Below are 20,736 nucleotides of genomic sequence, written 5' to 3' on the forward strand. Positions count from 1 at the left end.
ATTACCTCATGAGTACAAGGTGGGGGAGGTATAGATGCATAGCAGTTAATTTGAAAAAATATCTGGGATTTAGTGGACTGAAAATTCAATTTTATAAAGTTAAATATCAAGTATGATATGGTAACCAAGAAAGCTGATGCAACAGTAGGTTGTACTGAGAGAATGAATGGGTAGGAAGGTGGCAGCCTTACTATTACATGGTCAGACCCCCTGTGGAGTACTGTGTCAGTTTGAGATGCCATATTGTAGGAAAGATATTGATATGTTCAAGAATATACAGAAGTGGGCAAAGCAGAAGTGTGAAAAACCTGATGGTCCAGCAGTAATCAATCACTATGTGTACCCAGATAAAACCTGGCCACATGTAAGCCAGATATTACTTTCATTTAAAAAAAAAATTTAGAGGGGGCTGAGCCAAGATGGCAGAGAGCAATTATTCACCTAAACTCTTAAGACAAACTCCTTCAGATACCTCTAAAAAGAGAATCTCACCAAATTTTGGAGGTGCAGAATCCAATAGGAGACAGACTGGCACATTCACAGACCAGGAAAGACTGGAAGGTTGACAGGAGGGATCTGTTCAACGTGCAGCATGTTCCTGCTATTGCAGGGCTGAGCAGGAAAGCCCCAGGGAAATCTGAGGCAGCGGCAGCAAGGTGGAAGAGCAGCCCAGGGCAGGAGTCCAGCAGAAATGAGCAACAGCCACAGTGCCCCAGGTATCAGCAGCAGCTGCTCCTGAGACTATCAGCCCACAGATCAAATGTCTGTAAGTCACCTACTTGAACTTGCAGGAGCCAAAATGGTGGAGTGATCAGTAAATGCTCTCTCCCCCTCCCCTTGTTGACCTTGAAAGAACCATAAAATATTTCCCCTGAAAAATCCTGTATCAGTGGGATCAGTAGAAGGGGCAAACAGTCTCATAGCACGTGAGGCTAGGAAAAGTGCCAAGGAGTATTCCTCTTACTGAGAAAGAGGAACAGAGCTGTACCAGACAGTCTCATCTCAGCAAACCAGGAGAAGATCCAGAGCTCCAGGGGGTGGAGCCTCACAACCACTAACACCAGGACCCCAGGAATATCTCAGCACTCCAGGGGAAATGGGAAGACAATAAGGCAGCCAGGATCACCAACCACTGGGCTTGCCTTTGCTGTAGCTCAGCTGAGGAGATCTCCCATGACCAGACCACCCCTCCTCCACACTTAACAAGCTAGCTCCAGGGCTAACCTGGAGGAAACGCAAAAAGAAAGAATTCACCTGGCCTCTGCTTTCTCACACCAGCCAGCTCAGAACCAGATTCTTTAGCTTCTAGCTGAAAGAACCAGAGGCCACAATACACAAAGTGTCATCATCATAAGTAAAAAGCAAAGCACTAAGGAAAAGACCATAGAATCTTTCTATAGGGACAAAGACCAAAACACGAATACCGAACAGGTCAGTATTGAGACTGTACTCCCATCTGAAACTTCAGAAAGAACTATGAACTGCTTGCATGAATAAAGAGCACTCTTGGAAAAGCTGAAGAAGGAAAAAGAAGAAAAACTGGCCAATGATTTTTAAAAGTATTAAAAAAGAATTCACTGAAGAGAAGAGCTCTTTAAAAAGGAAAATTGAACAAATGGAAAAGGAAGTACACTGGAGAAAATAATTCCTTAAAAGGAATAACTGGACAGATGGAAAAAGAAATGCAAAAGTTAACTGAAGAAAACAATTTGATAAAAATTAGAACTGGGCAAGTAGAAGCTAATGACTCTATGAGACATCAAGGATCAGTCAAATAAAATCTAAAGAAAGAAAAGATAGAATAAAATGTAAAATATCTAACTGGAAAAACAACAGACCTGGAAAATGGATCCAGGAGAGAAAATTTAAGAATTATTGGCCTACCAGAAAGCCATGATGAAAAAAAGAGGCTGAACAATATTTTCCAAGAAATCATCAAGGAAAACTGCCCAGAAGTGCTAGATCCAGAGAGCAAAATAGTCATGGAAAGAACCCATGGTTCACCTCCCAAAAGGGATCTCAAACTAAAAACACCAAGAAATATTGTTGCCAAATTCCAGAGCTATCAAATGAAGGAGAAAATACTACAGGCATCCAGAAAGAAACCATTCAAATATCGAGGAGCTACAGTCAGGATCATACAGGACCTTGCAGCTTTTACATTAAAAGACTGAAGGAATTGGAATACAGTATTTCGTAAGGCAAAGGAGCTGGGACTACAACCAAGGATCAATTACCCAGCAAAGTTCAGCATAACACTTTTGGCAAGGAGATGGACATTTAATAAAATAAGGGATTTCCAGACCTTCTTGAAAAAAAGGCCAGAACTCAATAGAAAATTTGATCTTCAAACGCAGGTCTCAAGAGAGGCATATATTGTGCTTCAGCTGATGTAAGGAAAGCAGAGGTAGCAATCTTAACCTCAGAAAAAGCAAAAGCAGAAACAGATCTAATCAAAAGAGATAAAGAAGGAAACTATATCCTGAAAAAAGGCACCATAGACAATGAAGAAATATTACTGAACATATGTGCTCCAAGTGGTATAGCATCCAAATTCTTAGAGGAGAAGTTAAGGGAGGTACAGGAAGAAACAGACAGAAAAACTATACTAGAGGGGAACCTCAACTTCCCCCTATCTGAACTGGATAAATCTAACCTTAAAATAAATAAGAAGGAAGATAAGTAGGTGAATAAAACTCCGGATAAGGCAGATATGATAGCTCTCTGGAGAAAACTGAATGAGGATAGAAAGGAATATACCATTTTCTCAGCGGTTTATGGCATACACAAAAATTGATCATGCACTAGGGCATAAAAACCTCACAATACAGCGCAGAAAGGCAGAGATAGTCAATGTACCCTTCGCAGATCATAGTGCAATAAAAATTACATGTAATAAAAGGCCATGGAAAGATAGATCAAAAATTAATTGGAAACTAAATAATCTAACCCTAAAGAAGGAGTGGGTTAAACAACAAATCATAGAAACAATCAACAACTTCATTCAAGAGAATGACAAATATGAGACAACCTACCAAATCTTACAGGATACTGCAATAGCAGTACTTAGGGTTTGCTTTATATCTTTGAATGCCTACATGAATGAAATAGAGAAAGAGGAGATCAATGAATTGGTCATACATCTGATAAAGCTCAAAAAAGAACAAACTGAAAATCCCCAAGCAAATACCAAATTAGAAATACTGAAAACCAAAGGAGAGATTAACAAAATTGAAATTAAGAAAACTATTGAACTAATAAATAAAACTAAGAGTTGGTTTTATGAAAAAAACCAATAAAATTGATAACCTTTGGTCAATTTGATTAAAAAAAAAGCAAACCAAAATACCAATATCAAAAATGAAAGGAGTGAACTCACGTCCAAAGAGGAGGAAATTAAAACAATAATTAGAAATTACTTTGCCCAAATTTATGCCCATAAATTCGACAATCTAAATGTGATAGATTTTAAAAAATATAAATTGCCCAGATTAACAGAAGAGGAATTTGAATACTTAAATAACCCCATCTCAGAAAAAGAAATTGAACAAGTCATCAATGAACTCCCTAGGTAAAAATCTCCAGGGTTGGATGGATTTACAAGTGAATTCTATCAAACATTTAAAGAATAGTCAATTCCAATACTATACAGACTATGTGGGAAAATTGGGGAAGGAGTCTTCCCAAATTCTTTTTTTGATACAAATATGGTTTTGATACCTAAACCAGAAAGAGCCAAAACAGAAAGAAAATTATAGACCAATTTCTGTAATGAACATAGATGCAAAAATTTTAAATAAGATTTTTGCAAAAAGAATACAACAAGTTATTATGAGAATAATACATTATGATCAGGTAGGATTCATACCAAGAATGCAGGGCTGGTTTAATATTAGGAAAACTACTAGCATATCAACAGCTAACAAAAACCACATGATTATGTGAATACATGCAGAAAAGTTTTTTACAAAATACAACACCCATTCCTATTAAAAACACTGGAGAGCATAGGAATAAAGAGAACTTTCCATAAAGTAATAAGCAGTATCTACCTAAAACCTTCATCAAGCATTATATGCAATGGAAATAAGCTAGGTGCATTTCCAATAAGATCAGGGGTGAAACAAGAAAGTCCATTATCACCACTATTATTCAAGATGGTACTAGATATGTTAGCTGTAGCAATAAGAGAAGAAAAAGAAATTGAAGGAATTAGAATAGCAAAGAAGAAACTAAGTTATCACTCTTTGTGGATGATATGATGATATACTTAGAGAATCCCAGAGATTCAAGTAAAAAACCCCTTGAAATAATAAACAACTTTGACAAAGTTACAGGTTACAAAATAAACCCACACAAATCTTCAGCATTTTTATATATTACTAACAAAGCCCAACAGCAAGAGATAGAAAGAGAAATCCCATTTAAAGCTAGGGTAGACACTATAAAATATTTGGGAGTCTACCTGCTAAAACAAATCCAGGGACTATATGAACAAAACTACAATATACGGTTTGAACAAATAAAGTCAGATCTAAGTAAGTGGAAAAACATCAGTTGCTTGTGGGTAGGTCAAGCCAATACAATAAGAATGACAATTCTACCTAAATTAATTTACTTATTTAGTGCCATACCAACCAAAGTATCAGATAATTATTTCTAGAGCTGGAAAAAATAATATCAAAATTCCTCTGGAAGAACAAAAGGTCCAGAATATCAAGGGAACTAATGAAAAGAAATGCTAGGGAAGGTGGCCTAGCTCTACCAGATCTCAAAATGTATTATAAAGCAGTAACTATCAAAACCACCTGGTACTGGCTAATAAACAGAAGGGTAGACCAGTGGAAAATGCGAGGTACTCAAGACACAGTAGTTAATGAATATAGCAATGTACTATTTGATAAACCCAAGGACCCCAGCTTCTGGGGTAAGAACTCACTGTTCGACCAAAATTGCTGGGAAAACTGGGTAACAGTGTGGCGGAAACTAGGCATAGACCAATGCCTGCCACCGTACACAAGAAAAAAGTCCAAATGAGTACATGATTGAGGTATAAAGACTGATCCTATAAACAAATTAGTGGACAAGGAATACTGTATTTATCAGATTTATGGAGAAGGGAAGAATTATTAACTAAACAAGAGATAGAAAGCATTATGAAGAGCAAAATGGATAATTTTGATTACATTAAATTGAAAAGTTTTTACACAACCAAACCCAATGCCGCCAAGAGTAGGAGGGAAGTAGAAAACTGGGAAAGAATTTTTGCAACTAGTGTCTGTGATAAAGGCCTCATTTCTAAAATATATAGAGAACTGAGTCCAATGTACAAGAATACAAGTCATTCCCCAATTGATAAATGGTCAAAGGATATGAACAAGCAGCTTTCAGAGGAAGAAATTAAAACTATTTATAGTCATATGAAAAAATGCTCTAAATCACTATTGATTAGAGAGATGCAAATCAAAACAACTCTGAGGTACCACATCACACCTATCAGATTGGCTAACATGATAGAACAGGAAGATGATAAATGTTGGAGAAGATGTGGGAGAGTTGGAACACTAACTTATTGTTGGTGGAGCTGTAAGCTGTTGCAACCATTCTGGAGAGCAGTTTGGAACTATGCCCAAAAGGCTACAAAAATGTGCATACCCTTTGACTCAGCAATACTGCTTCTAGGATTGTATCCCCAAAAGATCATAAAAATGAGAAAGGGTCCCACATGTACAAAAATATTTATAGCAGCACTCTTTGTGGGGGCCAAAAACTGGAAATCAAGGGAATGCCCATCAATTGGGGAGTGGCTGAATAAATTATGTTATATGAATGTAATGGAATATTTTTGCGCTGTAAGAAATGATGAACAGGAAGACTTCAGAGAGGCCTGGAAAGACTTATGTGATCTGATACTGAACGAAAGGAGCAGAACCAGGAGAACTTTAGACCCAGCAACAACCACAGTGTGCAAGGAATTTTTCTGGTAGAATTAGTCCTTCATAGCAATGCAAGAACCTAAAAAATCTCCAATGGTCTTTTAAGGCAAAATGCCTTCCACATCCAGAGAAAGAACTATGGAATTCAATCTCAGAATGTAGCAGATCATTTTCTTTTTTATTATGACTTGGTTTGTTATATGATTTCTCCCACTCATTTTAATTCTTATATGCAACATGACTATGGTGAAAATGTATTTAATAGGAATGTATGTGTAGAACCTATATAAAATTGTATGCCATCTCAGGGAGGGAGAGGGAAAGTAGGGGGAAGGAAGAGAAGGGAGGGAAAAAAAAATCCAAGTTATATGGTAGTGATTGTAGAACGCTGAAAACAAATAAAAAACAATTGCTTCAAAAAAATATTTTTAGTTGTCAACATTCACTTTTAAAAGATTTTGAGTTCTAAGTTTTTCTCCCTCCCTCTCCAAGATGGCATGCAACCTGATACAGACTATACATGTACAATCATATTAAACATATTTCTACATTAGTCATGTTGTGAAACAGAATCAGAACAAAAGGGAAATACTATAAGGAAAAAAAGACAGATAATAGTATGCTTGAATCAGCATTCAGACTCCATTGTCCTTTCTCTACATGTGAATAGCATTTTTCATCATGAGTCTTTTGGAATTATCTTAGATCAGTGTCTTGCTGGAGAAGAGCTAAATCTGTCAAAGTTGGTCATCATACAATGTTGCTATTACTGTGTACAATGATCACCTGGTTCTGCTCATGTCACTCAGCATCAGTTCACGTAAATCTTTCCAGATTTTTCTGAAATCCACCTGTTCATCATTTTTTATGGAACAACAGTATTCCATCATATTCATATACCACAACTTGTTCAGTCATTCCTCAATTGAAGGGCATCCCCTCGATTTCCAATTCTGTGCCATCACAAAAAGTGTTGCTATAAATATTTTTGTATATGTGGGTCCTTTTCCCCTTTTTTATGATCTCTTTGGGATACAGACCTAGTAGTGTTATTGCTGGATCAAAGGGTATGCACAGTTTTATGCACTTTGGGCATAGCTCCAAATTTACTGCCTCCGTTTCAAGGTGCAATCATGGTGCCAACTTTTTGAAACAGTTCATAGATACTATATTTCTTCTCCTATAGTTCTTCATATTACAGCTGAAAATCTGAAAACTGTGTGAAACTAAGAGATTTTGTACTTGCTAAGCTTTACCAGACAAGTTAATGCAAGGATTCAGTTAAAATATGGTGACAGAGGCACAACAGAAGATCAAAATAAACAAGCAACATGATAGGAGAGTTTATGAAATTCTCTGGTTATGTGTGACTGGCATGAGTGATGATGAACAATGTTGAGGTTATACACTGGACATAAAAAGAGAAGATTAATTGGTCATTGAAAGAAAAAGCAGAGAGATCTTGCCAAGATGAGAAGATGTCTCAGACCTGAAGGGCTGACAAATCAGAATCAAACAGATATAAGCATATAACTTTAACAGTTGGAGGAAAGCTTCCAGCCACTTGTTTCAGACTATAGGAGGATAACAGAATGACTTGCCTAAGCATAAAGAATCGACCTTTCTATATAAGAAATCTGAACACTTCTATATATTGTCCTGTAAAACACTGGTAATGGCTTCTTAATTAAGAAATCTTATGGGACACTTGTATTTACATTAAAGGCTATTTTTTTCTCTTAAAAAAGCTAGAGTACTGGGCCTGGATTCAGGAAGACTAACCTCCCTGAGTTCAAATCTGGCCTTTGACACTTTCTACCTTTGTGACCCTCCGCAAGTCACTCAAGCCTGTTTCCTTGTTTCCTCAGGTCCTCATCTTTAGAATGAGCTGGGGAAGGAAATGGCAAACCACTCCATGATCTCTACCAAGAAAACCAAATGGGGTCACAGAGAGTTGGACATGACTGAAAAATGTCTTAATCACAAAAGGTATTATTATTAAAAATGATGACATTGGCAACTAACATTTCACGTGCCTAATTTGTTATAGCAACATAATCTTGATGAGAAAGGTCTATGCCCATAGTACCAAGATATGTGCACTGCTACCTCTCCTTACTTACATGTGTGCTAATTAGGTTCTGTGGAGGAAAGTAGGGTAGTATAGCAGAAAGAGCACCTAGTTAGGTTCATATCCCATTTCTGACTCTTAAAACCTGTGTGATTATGGGCAAGTCACTTAATCTCCCTTGGCTCCAATTTCCTCACCAGTGAAATAAAGGGGCTGATCTGGAAGCCCTCTGAAATCCTTTGGAGCTCTAGCTCCGTGACATTAGGAAGCACGTGATTGTTTTGAGATAGCTATATGTAGCTCAGTTCTAAAGGGCTTGGGTGTTCTTGGGATGATAAAGTAATCCCCTTTCAAGCTATTGAATATTAAGACCTGATGACTATGAGGGCCTTTAAAAGGCGAATTACTTTTTCTTTGTTTTATTCCCTGTAACTCTCCAGGAAGCACATAGCTTTGGGCAGCAAGAGGAAAGCTGACTTTTTTTGCCTGGCAGCCAGAATTTGAGGACTCAGTTGAAGAGATCAAGCTGGGCCATTAACTGCCTCTCCTACTTTGTGTTTGCTTGATTTTGGCTACCAAATATAAATCTCAGGAAAGATGTATTCAGGCTTGCAGGTAGATTTGTAAGCTTTAGAGTTCTGGAGATCCTGGGTTCCTCCTTAGCACTGGTTACATTTTGGGAAAGGTCCCCAGAAATCATTCCAGTGTTTCTTGGAGAAGATGACCACTACTGGAGAACAACATACCTTGGCCTAGCCTTCCAAAACACACTTTTTTTTTTAAAACCTCAAACAACAATGCAGAAGGTGAAATGTTACATGCATATTCCACAATTCTGCAAACTGCTTCAAATTTTGATGTTTAGGTTTCAATTTTGTGGCATAGCATAATGATAGTTAAACACTGGCACATTCTGTTTTAAGTATTTTTTGTCAGTGGCCTCTGGTGTTAAGTACTTCTCTTATGTGGAGGAAATAAACACCTGTCACTTCCATGATTGTGGAATCAGAAGACATGAGTTCCACTCCCACCTGCAGCTTACTAACTATATGATTTTGGGATAGTCACTAAATGTTTCTGAGCCCCAGTATCTTCATATATAAAATAAGAGAGTTGGATTAGATAGCTTCAGAAGTAGCTCCCTGCTCTAAATGTGTGATTCTATGATATGGTTAAACAAAATTAAAATGGAAAGATGATTTTGCTTTTTATAAGACTTTGTAGGAAGATAGTGGGAGTAGGACAAAATACCAGGGTCTCTAAACTTCTTCACAAACAAGACAAAATATTACTTCAAAGTAAATTTACAATGACAGAAATAATTAAAAGTTGGGGTAATGCATTTGTCTTCTTAAGACAACTTGTGAGGTCCTTAGGAAAGACCCAACCTGCAGGGGTGGAGGTTTGGCCTCACTGAAGTGCAAAAGCCTCCTGGTAGAGGCCTGTGAATTATCAAGCAAGTCCTGAGGGCAGCGGAGTAAGTCAGCAGCCTCCACTTCAGGAACTTTCACCTCATGGACAATATAAGGGTCAGACAGTTGATCAGGAGAAGACTGAAGGACCCCCATTGTTGTGGGGCACTGGGCCCAGTTGTGCTGACTGGATGCCTTCTTGGGCTTTGGCTCTGGCTGAGGAGGAGCAAGCCCATGCCTGATGAGTGTGATAGCAAAAGGGAAGGGACATGGCTGGCTGTGGACCCTTGCTGGAGAGTAGAGTCCCTGGTTTCACTTGCAGGGTACCTGCAGTTTGAACCATGGAAAGGACTACAGGGAGCAAGAGAATTTGTAGTGACAGTGTGATGGGCATCCTAGCCATGGCACAGGGGCAGAGCAACATGTAAAGGATCAAGCCCTGAGAAAGTGCTTAGAAAACAACAAGATGAAAAATTTGAAGCCTGAGGCACCACCCTTCACAACTCAAGACTAGAATCTGACTATAGTAAAAAACTGTCAAAAATATAATAAAGAATAAGCAAAGAAGAAAGAACCTGACCACAGATAGCTACTATGGGGATAGAGAAGATCTGGGTTCATACTCAGAACCAGATAGAGGAGTTTAAAAAGCCACTCTTACTAATGGGGTGATAGAATCTGCACCCCTAAAGGAAAAGACCATGTCTCTGGAAGCAACTCAGTTACAAGCTGACCTTGCAATTCTTCAGATAAAAGCTATCAGTGTAGGTACAGGCCTTACCCAGGACCATGTCTCTAGCAAACCTTTGTATAAACAGAACTACCTTGTCCCTTTAACAAACCTATCTCTGTTGATTCCCTTAATTTTCCCATACATTCCAGCAGTCCAGACCACTGGCATCTCCACCCAATGCACCTGGCTCACCCAGACTACTTATCACTCCTTAATTTCACCCAGATACTTTCACTGTCCCTCATTAGCATCATCCTCATTAGTTTACAAGTTTCCTAGGAACCTCGCACTTATTGGCCTTATAATAAACTTTGCCACTTAATGGGAAGACCTTTTCAAAGCGGGAATTCATTCCAGCGAACAGTCTTGTAGTACTCTGACATTCTGGGGTCCTCAGCACCCCTAACCTGTGTCACTACTTTAAAGAAAAATATTAAATGGTCCAAAAAGAGCTCTTAGAAGAGTTTAAAAAGGACTTTAAAAATCAAATAAGAAAGATTGAGGAGAAATTAAGGAAAAAATGAGAGCAAACCAAGACAATCAAGGAAATTATGAAAAGAAAATGAATCAATTGGAAAAAAATTCAAAAACTTAAGGAAGAAAATAACTCCTTAAAAACCAGAATTGGGCAAGGAGAAGTTAATGACTTTATAAGACACTGAGAAATAATAAAACAAAATCAAAAGAATGAAAAAATGAGAATGTAAAACATCTCATTAGAAAAATGACTGATGGGGGGGCATGGCCAAAATGGCACAGTAGAAGCAGGGACCTGTTAGAGCTCTCTGCCCAAACCCCTCCAAAAACCTGTAAAAATGACTCTAAACAAATTCTAGAGCAGTAGAAGTCACAAAATGACAGAATGAAGCAAATCTCCAGCCCAAAACAATCTGGAAGATTGAGAGGAAGGGTCTATCGCACAGGGCTGGGGTGGGGGGGAAGCACAGTTTGGCATGGGCCACGCCAACATAGATGGAGCTGGACCACACTTTAGGGGACTGAATCTCTGGTGACTGCTGTAGTTTCTAGACTTCTCAACTCACAAAAGTCAAAGAAAGCTTCAAAGGTCAGTGGGACCTTACGTGGCTGAGACAGGAGTGTGGTCTGGCCCCAGACCCAGATCTGTCTCCAGCCCCAGGTTGGTGGCAGCCACTGCTGAAGTGAAGGCTGCTTCTGGAGCCCTCCACTTAACTAAGAGCTCAAAAGTTAAGTAACTGGTTGGCAAAATGAGCAAACGGGGCCTGGGGGGAGAGCAAGGGAAAGAGACAGCCTATAGATTCTTCCTTTCTCGGGGAAGAGGTACTTTCTTACATCACTGGTGATGAGGAAGATCAAAACATACAATCAGAAGAAGACAACAAAGCCAAAGCTCCTGCATCCAAAGGCTCCAAGAAAAATATGAATTGGTTTCAGGTCATGGAAGAGCTCAAAAAAGATTTTGAAAATCAAGTAAGAGAAATAGAGGAAAAATTGGGAAGAGAAATGAGAGTGATACAAGAAAATCATGAAAAAAAGAGTCAATAGCTTGATAAAGGAAACTCCCAAAATGCTGAAGAAAATAACACCTCTAAAATCAGAATAGCCCAAATGGCAAAAGAGGTCCAAAAAGCTAAGGGGAAGAAGATCTTAAAAAGCAGAATGGGTCAAATAGAAAAAGAGGTACAAAAGCTCACTGAAGAAAATAATTCCTTAAAAACTAGAATGAGCAAATAGAAGCTAATGACTTCATGAGAAATCAGAAAATTTTTTAAATATATAATTTATTTATTTTCAGTTCTCAACATTCACTTCCACATGAATTTAAATTCAAAATTTTCTACCCATCTCTCCCCACCCCATACCCCAAGATAGCATGCACCCCATCCACCCCTTCCTCCAGTCTGTCCTCCCTTCTATTACCCATCCTGCTTCCATCCCCCTTCCCCTCTATTTTCCTGTAGGCAAAATGAATTTCTATACTCCATTGCCTGTATATCTTAATTTCCAGTTGCATGCTAAAACAATTTTTAACATTCATTATCAAAGGTTTGAGTTCCATATTCTCTCCCTCCCTCCCCGTCCACTCTCATTGAGAAAACAAACAATTCAATACAGGTGCAACAATGCAAAGCACTTTCATAATAGTTATGTTGTAAAAGACTAACCACACTTCCCTCTTCCTATCCTGCCATCTATTTATTCCATTCTCTCCCTTGATGCATCCTCCCACAATAGTGTCTGTCTGCTTCTGATTATCCCATTTCCCAATTTGCTGTCCCTTCTATTACCTTCCCTCTCCTATCTCCTTACCCTTTGCCTTCCTGCAGGATAAAAGAGATTTCCATATCCAATTGAGTGCGTGTTATTCCCTCCTCAAGCCAAATCCCATGAGAGTAAGGCTCACTTATTTCCTTTCATCTCGCCCCTCTTCCCCTCCATTGTAAAAGGTCTTTCTTCCCTCTCTTATGTAAGATGGTTTCCTACATTCTACCTCTTCTTTTCTCTTACTCCTAGTACATTCCATTCAATAGTAAATTTTATTTTTTTAGGTATTCTCCGTTCATACTGGTTACCTGGTACACATACATCCATATACACAGACATACCTACACATATGTAATATATACAAACATAATATACACATACATACATACCCATACACACCTAAATATATATATGTTGCCCCTAACTACTCTAATGCTGAAAAAGATCTCATGATTTACAAATAACATCTTTCCATGCAGGAATGTAAACAGTTCAACTTTAATGAGTTCCTTAAGGCTTCTCTTTCCTGCTTATCTTTTCATGTTTCTCTTGATTCTTGAATTTGAAAGTCAAATTTTCTATTTAGTTCTGGTCTTTTCAACAAGAATATTTGGAAGTCCTCTATTTCATTGAAATTCCATTTTTTTCCCTAAAATATTATACTCAGTTTTGCTGGGTAGGTGATTCTTGGTTGTAATTCTAGCTCTTTGACCTCTGGAATATCATATTCCAAGCCCTTCAGTCCCTTACTGTAGAAGCTGCTGGATCTTGTGTTATCTTGATTGAATTTCCACAATACTTCAATTGTGTCTTTCTGGCTGCTTGTAATATTTTCTCCTTGACCTGGGAACTCTGGAATTTGGCTATAATATTCCTAGGAGTTTTCCTTTTGGGATCTCTTTTAGGAAGTGATCAATGAAATCTTTCCATTTCTATTTGGCCCTCTGGTTCTAGAATATCAGGGCAGTTTTCCTTGATAATTTCTTGGAAGATGATGTCTAATCTCTTTTTTTTTTGATCATGGTTTTCAAGTAGACCAATAATTTTTAAATTATCTCTCCTGGATCTATTTCCCAGGTCAGTTGTTTTTCCAATGAGATATTTCATATTGTTTTCTATTTTTTCCGTCTTTTGGTTTTATTTTATAATGTCTTAGTTTCTTATAAAGTCATTAGCTTCCAACTGCTCCATTCTAATTTTTAAAGAACTATTTTCTTCAGTGAGATTTTGAACCTCCTTTTCCATTTGTCCAATTCTGCTTTTTTAAAGCATTCTCCTCATTGGCTTTTTGTACCTCCTTTGCAATTTGAGTTAGTCTATTTTTAAAGGTGTCATTTTCTTCAGCACTTTTTTGGTCTCCTTTGGCTAGCTGTTGACTCACTTTTCATGATTTTCTTGCATCGCTCTCATTTCTCTTCCCAATTTTTCCTCCAGCTCTCTTACTTGATTTTCAAAATCCTTTTTGAGCTCTTTCATGGTCTGAGACCATTGCACATGTTTTGGGGGGTTTTGGATGTAGAAGTCTTGACACTGATGTCTTCCTCTGATGGTATGCTTTGTTCTTCCTCATCCAAAAGGATGGAAGAGAATACCTTTTCAACAAGAAAGTAACCTTTCATAGTCTTATTTTTTCCCTTTTTTGGGGCATTTTCCCAACCAGTTACTTGACTTTTGAGTTCTTTGTCAAGTGTAGAGTATGCTACCCTAGGTTTCAGAGATTTTGTGCAGCTGTTCTCTGAGATATCTCTAGGGACCTATAAGTTCCTTTTCCTCCAACATGGCACAATCCAGGGAGAGGAGTTTACTCCTCTCCTGGCCTGTGCTCTGGTCTATGAGAAACCACAAGCACTCTTTTCTGCCCTGGAACTGTGAGTAGGGTTCCCTCTCCACAGCCACCATCAGCTCTACCACACCAATGCCAGTGCTCCTCCACACCCCAGGACTGCCACTCAGAACTGAGACCCAGATTAGCTGCTCGATTTTCCCAGGGCCTTTAGGGCGAAGGGATAGAAAAAAGGCTGGGGCCAGATTGTGCTCGCCTCTTACCCAGGTGAAAGAGCTTTCTTACTGACCTTTTAAGCTATCTTGGCATTTGTGGGTTGAGAAATCTGGAAACAGCAGCTGCTAGCCATGATTCTGTGCCCTGAAGCCTGCTCCAGTCTGGTCCATGCTATGTGGCCCAGATTGTGCTGAGCTGTGCTCTAAGCCAAGTGTGATCGACCTTTCCTGTCAGCCTACCATGCTGTCTTGGGCTACAAATCTCTTTCACACTGTCATTTTGTGGCTTCTGCTGCTTTAAAATTTGGTTAGTCATTTTTTACAGGTATTTTATGGGCTGTCAAGGAGGAGCTAGAGTAGGTCAGTTCTTCTACTCCACCATCTTGGCTCTGTCCCCTCGAAATCAAGAAATTATAAAACAAAACTGAAAGAACGAAAAAATAGAAGACAATGTGAAGTATCTCACTGGAAAAACAACTGGCCTTGAAAATGCATCCAGGAGAGGTAATTTAAAAATTATTGCACTACCTGAAAGACATGATCACAAAAAGAGCCTAGACATCATCTTTCAAGAAATTATCAAGACAAACTGCCCTGATATTCTAGAACCAGAGGGTAAAACAGAAATGGAAAGAATCCATCAATCACATCCTGAAAGAGATCCCAAAAGGAAAACTCCTAGGAATGTTATAGTCAAATTTCAGAGTTCCCAGGTCAAGCAGAAAATATTACAAGCAGCCAGAGAGAAACAATTCAAGTACTGTGGAAACACAAACAATATAACACAAGATTTAGCAGCTTCTACAGTAAGGGATGAGAGGGCTTGGAATATGATATTCCAGAGGTCAAAGGAAATAGGATTAAAACCAAGAATCACCTTCCCAACAAAACTGAGTATAATACTTCAGGGGTAAAAATGGAACATCAATGACACAGAGGACTTTCAAGCATTCTTGTTGAAAAGACCAGAGCCGAACAGAAAATCTGACTTTCAAATACAAGAATCAAGAGAAGCAGAAGAAGTGAACAGGGAAGAGAAACCATAAGGGACTTAATAAAGTTGAACTGTTTACATTCATACATGGAAAAATGATATTTGTAACTCATGAGACCTTTCTCAGTTTTAGGGTAGTTAGAAGAATATAAATATGTAGATGTGTATGGGTATGTATGTATGTATATATATATGTGTGTATATACATATGGATATGTGTGTATATGTGTATATACATACATATACATATATACATATACACATACATACATAGATACACACACATATGGGGGGGAGCACAGGGTGAGCTGAATATGAAGGGAAGACATCTAAAACAGAAAATTAAGTGTTGAGAGGAATATACCAGAAGAAAGAGAAAGGGAGAAGTAGAACGTAAATCATCTCACATAAAAGAGGCAAGAAAGAATTTTTACAATGAAGGGGGAGAAGGGGAAGGTGAGAGGGAATAAGTGAGTCTTCCTTTCATCAGATTTGGCTTCAGGAAGGAATAATATACACACTCAAATGAATATGGAAGTTCATCTTACCCTACAGGAAAGCAGGGAGGGGAAGGGGATAAGAGGGGGGATAATGGAAGGGACAGCAGATTGGGGGAAAGGGTACTCAGAAGCAAACCCTTTGGTAGAGAGACAAGTCAAAGGAGAGAATAGAATAAGTGGAGGGAGGGACAGGTTAGAGGGAAATATAGTTAGTCTTTCATGACATGACTGTTATGGAAGTGTTTTGCATGACTACACATTTATAACCTATATCGAATCACTAGCCTTCTCAGTGAAGGGGTGGAGGGAGGGGAAGGGGGAGAATGTGGAACTCAGAGCTTTAAAATTTTTTTTACGTGCAACTGGGAAATATGATATCAAGGCAATGGGGTACAGAAATCTAGCTTGCCCTACAGGAAAATAGAAGAGAAGGGGATAAAAGGGAGGGATTATAGAAGGGAGGGCAAATTGGGGGAAAGAGTAATTATAATAAATGCTCTCCTGGGGTGGGGGGAGGGGGCAGATGGGGAGAAAATTTGAAATTCAAAATTTTGTTGAAGTGAATGTTGAAAACTGAAAATAAATAATTTATAAAAAACATGAAAAAAGGAAAATGACTGATTTAGAGAACAGATTAAGGAAAGACAATAAAAGAATTGTTGGACTACCTGAAAGTTACAACCAAAAAAAAGTCTTGATATAATATTACAAGAAATTATTAAGGAAAACTACCCTGAAATCTTAGAATTGAGAGGGTAAAGTAGAAATAGAAAACATTGTTGAACTACTTGAAAGTCACGATAAAAAAGTCTAGATATGATATTACAAGAAACCATTAAGGAAAATTGTCCTCAATTTCTAGAATGAGAAGGTAAAATAGAAATAAAAAAAAATGCACTAGTCACCACCTGAAAGATTTCTCAAGTTGAAAATTTATAGGAACATGTTAGCCAAATTTCAAAATTCTCAGGTTAAGGAGGAAATGCTACAAGCAATAAGAAAAAATAATTAAATACTATGGAGCTAAAATCAGGATAAGAGAAGTTCTAGCAGCTTCTACATTAAAAGACCAAAGGGTTTAGAACATTATATTTAGAAGAACAAAGGACCTGGGTTTGCAACAAATAATAACTTACCCAGCAAAGTTGAGTATAATCCTGAATGAAAAAAAAATTGATATTTAATTAATTGAAACACTTTCAGATATTTGTGACAAAAAGATCAAAATTCAATGGAAAATTTGATGTATAATATCTAGGAGAAATGTAAGTAAACATTAAAGATCAATTATGAGGGACTCAATAAGGCCAGACTGTTTACATCTTATATGGGAAAATGTTATCTGCACTCTTAAGAATGTTGTCATTACTTGGGCAGTTTGGAAGAGTGAATATAGATAGAAGACTTGAGGTTTAATTGAATGTGATAGGATGATGCTAAAAAACAAAACTGAGAAGGAAGAGGTAAAATGGAGGAATTATCTCATACAAAAGAGGCATGAATGGCAGAACTGTTAACAGTGGAAACAGGTGGAGAGCTGGTAGTGGGACCTTATTCTCATCTGAACTGGATTAAAGAGGGAAATAATATTTACATTTATAAGGGTTTGAAAATCTTCTAAATTTATAAAGAAATAGGCAGGTGAGTGGACAGGATAAGGGAGGGACTCTTAGGAGGGGGTGTAGATCAGTAGTAGGAGGGCAGGGGAAGAGGAAAAGGGAAGGATTCTTTAAAAGGGTGTGTATTAGGAAGGTAGTGGTTAAAAGTAAATCAGATTAGTGAGGTGGGATACAGCAAAAAGAGATGATGAGAAGGATAATAGTGAGGAAAAATAGGATGGAGAGAAATACACAACTTTCAATCTGAATGGGATGAAATAATCCATAAAATAGAAATGGATAAATAAATGGATTAAAAATCACAATCCAACAATATGTTGTTTACAAGAAATACATTTAAAAATGAGAGATATACAGAGTTAAAATAAAGGGCTGAACTAGAATTTATTATGCTTCAGTAAGGGTAGAAAAAAGCAGGAGTAGCAATCATGATCTCAGACAAAATTAAAGCTAAAATAGATTTAAAGAAAAGATAAACAGGGGAACTACACTACGATAAAAGGTACCACAGAAAATGAAGTAAAATCTATACTAAACATAAATGTACTAAATGCTATAGAATCTAAATTTTTAAACGAAAAAAATGAATTACAGGTGGAAATATATAGTACTACTACAATAGTAGGGGAGGGATTTTAGAATTAGATAAATCCAACCAAAAAATAAATAAGAAAGAAGTTAAGGAGGTGAATAGAATCTTAGAAAAGCTGTATATGATATATATCTGGAGAGAACTGAATAAGAATAGAAATGAATACACCTTTTTCTCAACACTACATAGTACTTTACAAAAACTGACCATATATTAGGGCATAAAAACTTTAAAATTGGTAGGAAAATTTTTATAGACTGTTCTCAGATAAAAGTTTCAGAGTTCAAATATACAAAGAACTTTGTCAAAGTTATAAGAATATGAGTTCACAATTTTCCAATGAAGAAATCAAAACTATATAATAATCACATTAAAATGCTCTAAATCACTATTGATTTGAGAAATGCAAATTAAAACAACTCTGAGGTATCTTACACCTATCAGACTGGCTAAAATGATAGAAGGGGAAAGCAACAAATATTGGAGGGGATATGGAAAAACTGGGATGCTACTGTTGGTGAAACAGGAATTTAACTAACCATTTTGGAAAACAATCTAGAACTGTGCCCAAAAGGTTATAAAACTGTGTATATCCTTTGACCCAGTAATACCACTATAAGGTCTATTTTCCAAGGGGTTCAAGGAAAAAGGAAAAGAACTTACAGCTTCTAAAATATTTATAGCAGCTCTTTTTGTGGTGGCAAAGAACTGGAAATTGAGGGAATGCCCCTCAATGGATAAACAAGTTGTGGTATATGATTGTGATGAAATACTACTGTGTTATAAGAAATGATGAACTGGTTGATTTAAGAAAAAGATAGAAAGATTCTAAATGAAAAGTGCTATGCACATGGAAATATTCTTTTTTTTGGTCTTTTTGTATTTAAGTTCAAAATGAACAAAAATAAAAACTTGAAAAGACTTTGTAGAGAGATAGTAAGAGAGTACCTACTGGTCTTTAATGAGTTGAAGTCTCCAAGCCTAGAAGAATTTCATACTTCCTCCAGTGTATTACAGTTTATCTTTTGGGTGTTTATATACATAAAGTACAAAATACCTAGATGTTGATTTTAAACATAGATTCTCTTGTAAGTACTATTACTGTACATAAAGATCTTTCAAAGTGATTTAAAAAAAAAAATTTGACCTTAAAGTGGATACTTCCATATATACAAAAGAACAAAGAAGACTGCACACAAGACTATAAATCTCTATTATTTACAGTTTGCTTTTCTTTTTAAGTATGTAACAAATTCAGCATGTAAACTTTCAAAGCAGTTTTGTTTGTGATTCCTTCCATTATCATCTGTGAATTAAAAAGAAAATACTTCAATGACCTTCCCTTTTCTTTTCTTCTGTATTAGCTTTCAAATGTATTTGTGATATCTTGGAAATAGGTTACGATGCATCTTGATTTATGATGATTTATTTTCACAGTGATTTGTTATTCTATTTAAAATGCAGGCTTTAAACACTAAAAATATAATATACCTATGTAGGTGATTGTTTTTGGCCCAGGAAATTTGAATACTCTTGTAGCAAACAACTACATATATTGGAATATATTTCGTTTGTTGGAGTAGCATGTAAAAATTACCATAACAACTGGGATTACATGTTTAAAACAATTCAGTTTGAAAGGTTGTTCCAATTTGGTTAAAAATAAGAACCTTAATGAATATAATTACAACCTCTGATGGAGATAATCACTAAGTATTTAGTAAGTGCCTATCATGTGCTAGGCACTAGTTACATATGTACAAAGAAGTCCTAGTTTCAAGGTGCTTACAAGTGACAGAACAGTGGCCCTCTTACCTGACAAATAAACCCCACTACATGCGCTTACACTACAGTCCAGACTCTTTGCTAAGCACTAGGGGTATGAAAGAAGGCAAAAATAGTCCTTGATCTCAAAAAGTTCGAATTCTAATTTGAGAAATAATATGCAGATAACTAGGTAAATATAAGATATATACAGAGCAAATGAAAGGTGATTTCAGAAGGTAAATCCCCTAGAAGCTGAGGGGACTGTAGGAAAGATGTTCTGAAGAATGTAGAATTTCAGCTGGGTCTTGAAGCAAGCTAGAGAAATTACAAGTGGAAGTGAGGACATAGAATATTACAGCATGAGAGACAGCCTGTGCAAAGCATGAAGGTGGGAGATGTGTCATGTTCCACAAAGAACAAATATATCAGTATAGCTAAATTGTTGTGTTCGTCCTTTGTTGCTGAAGAAGACCATGACATCAGAGGAATGATGACTTCACTTTGTTTTAAGTGAGGGAAGGCTGTGCAAGGTCACCAGGCTCATTTCTCCTCCAGAGCCATCTGAATCCAGTGACCAGATATTCATCAGGATGACTGGAGATGACCCAGGATGCACTGGGAGACCTTGGCCCCTTTAGGCCAAGGTCTTTGCAGGCAGTCACTTTGGGTGAGATAACACCCATTCATTGAAAAAGCCTGTTTAAGGAGGAGCCAGGGCATGGCCCCTTTAATGAGGCAAAGAAAAAGGAACACATGAGGCTGGGAGGGAAACAGCAACGGTTACTATTGATAATCACTAGTAAAGGCAGAAGCATCCAGAAGAACCCTTAGGCAGGGGCCCATTGGCATCCGAACTTCAGAGTGCAGTAG

At 37.4% G+C, this 20,736-nt stretch overlaps 1 protein-coding gene and 1 long non-coding RNA gene across 18 annotated transcripts in view; one reads left to right on the top strand and one right to left on the bottom strand.

Annotated features, from left to right (window-relative positions):
* The window catches only part of LOC140505370 (uncharacterized), a 126,123-nt gene that overhangs the window by 85,973 nt on the left and 19,414 nt on the right, over positions 1-20,736 (top strand). The window contains exon 4 of one of the 2 annotated variants that reach the window (XR_011967471.1): positions 7,805-7,960. This is a non-coding gene — a long non-coding RNA (uncharacterized lncRNA). Of the gene's footprint in view, positions 1-7,804; positions 7,961-20,736 lie in introns of those variants that run through there. The other variant, XR_011967470.1, reaches the window with a different exon arrangement.
* The window catches only part of CEP126 (centrosomal protein 126), a 138,557-nt gene that overhangs the window by 69,890 nt on the left and 47,931 nt on the right, over positions 1-20,736 (bottom strand). The window lies entirely within an intron of this gene.

Source organism: Notamacropus eugenii, chromosome 5 (genome assembly GCF_028372415.1).
Source record: "Notamacropus eugenii isolate mMacEug1 chromosome 5, mMacEug1.pri_v2, whole genome shotgun sequence".
In the NCBI taxonomy this organism is placed as follows: Eukaryota; Metazoa; Chordata; class Mammalia; order Diprotodontia; family Macropodidae; genus Notamacropus; species Notamacropus eugenii.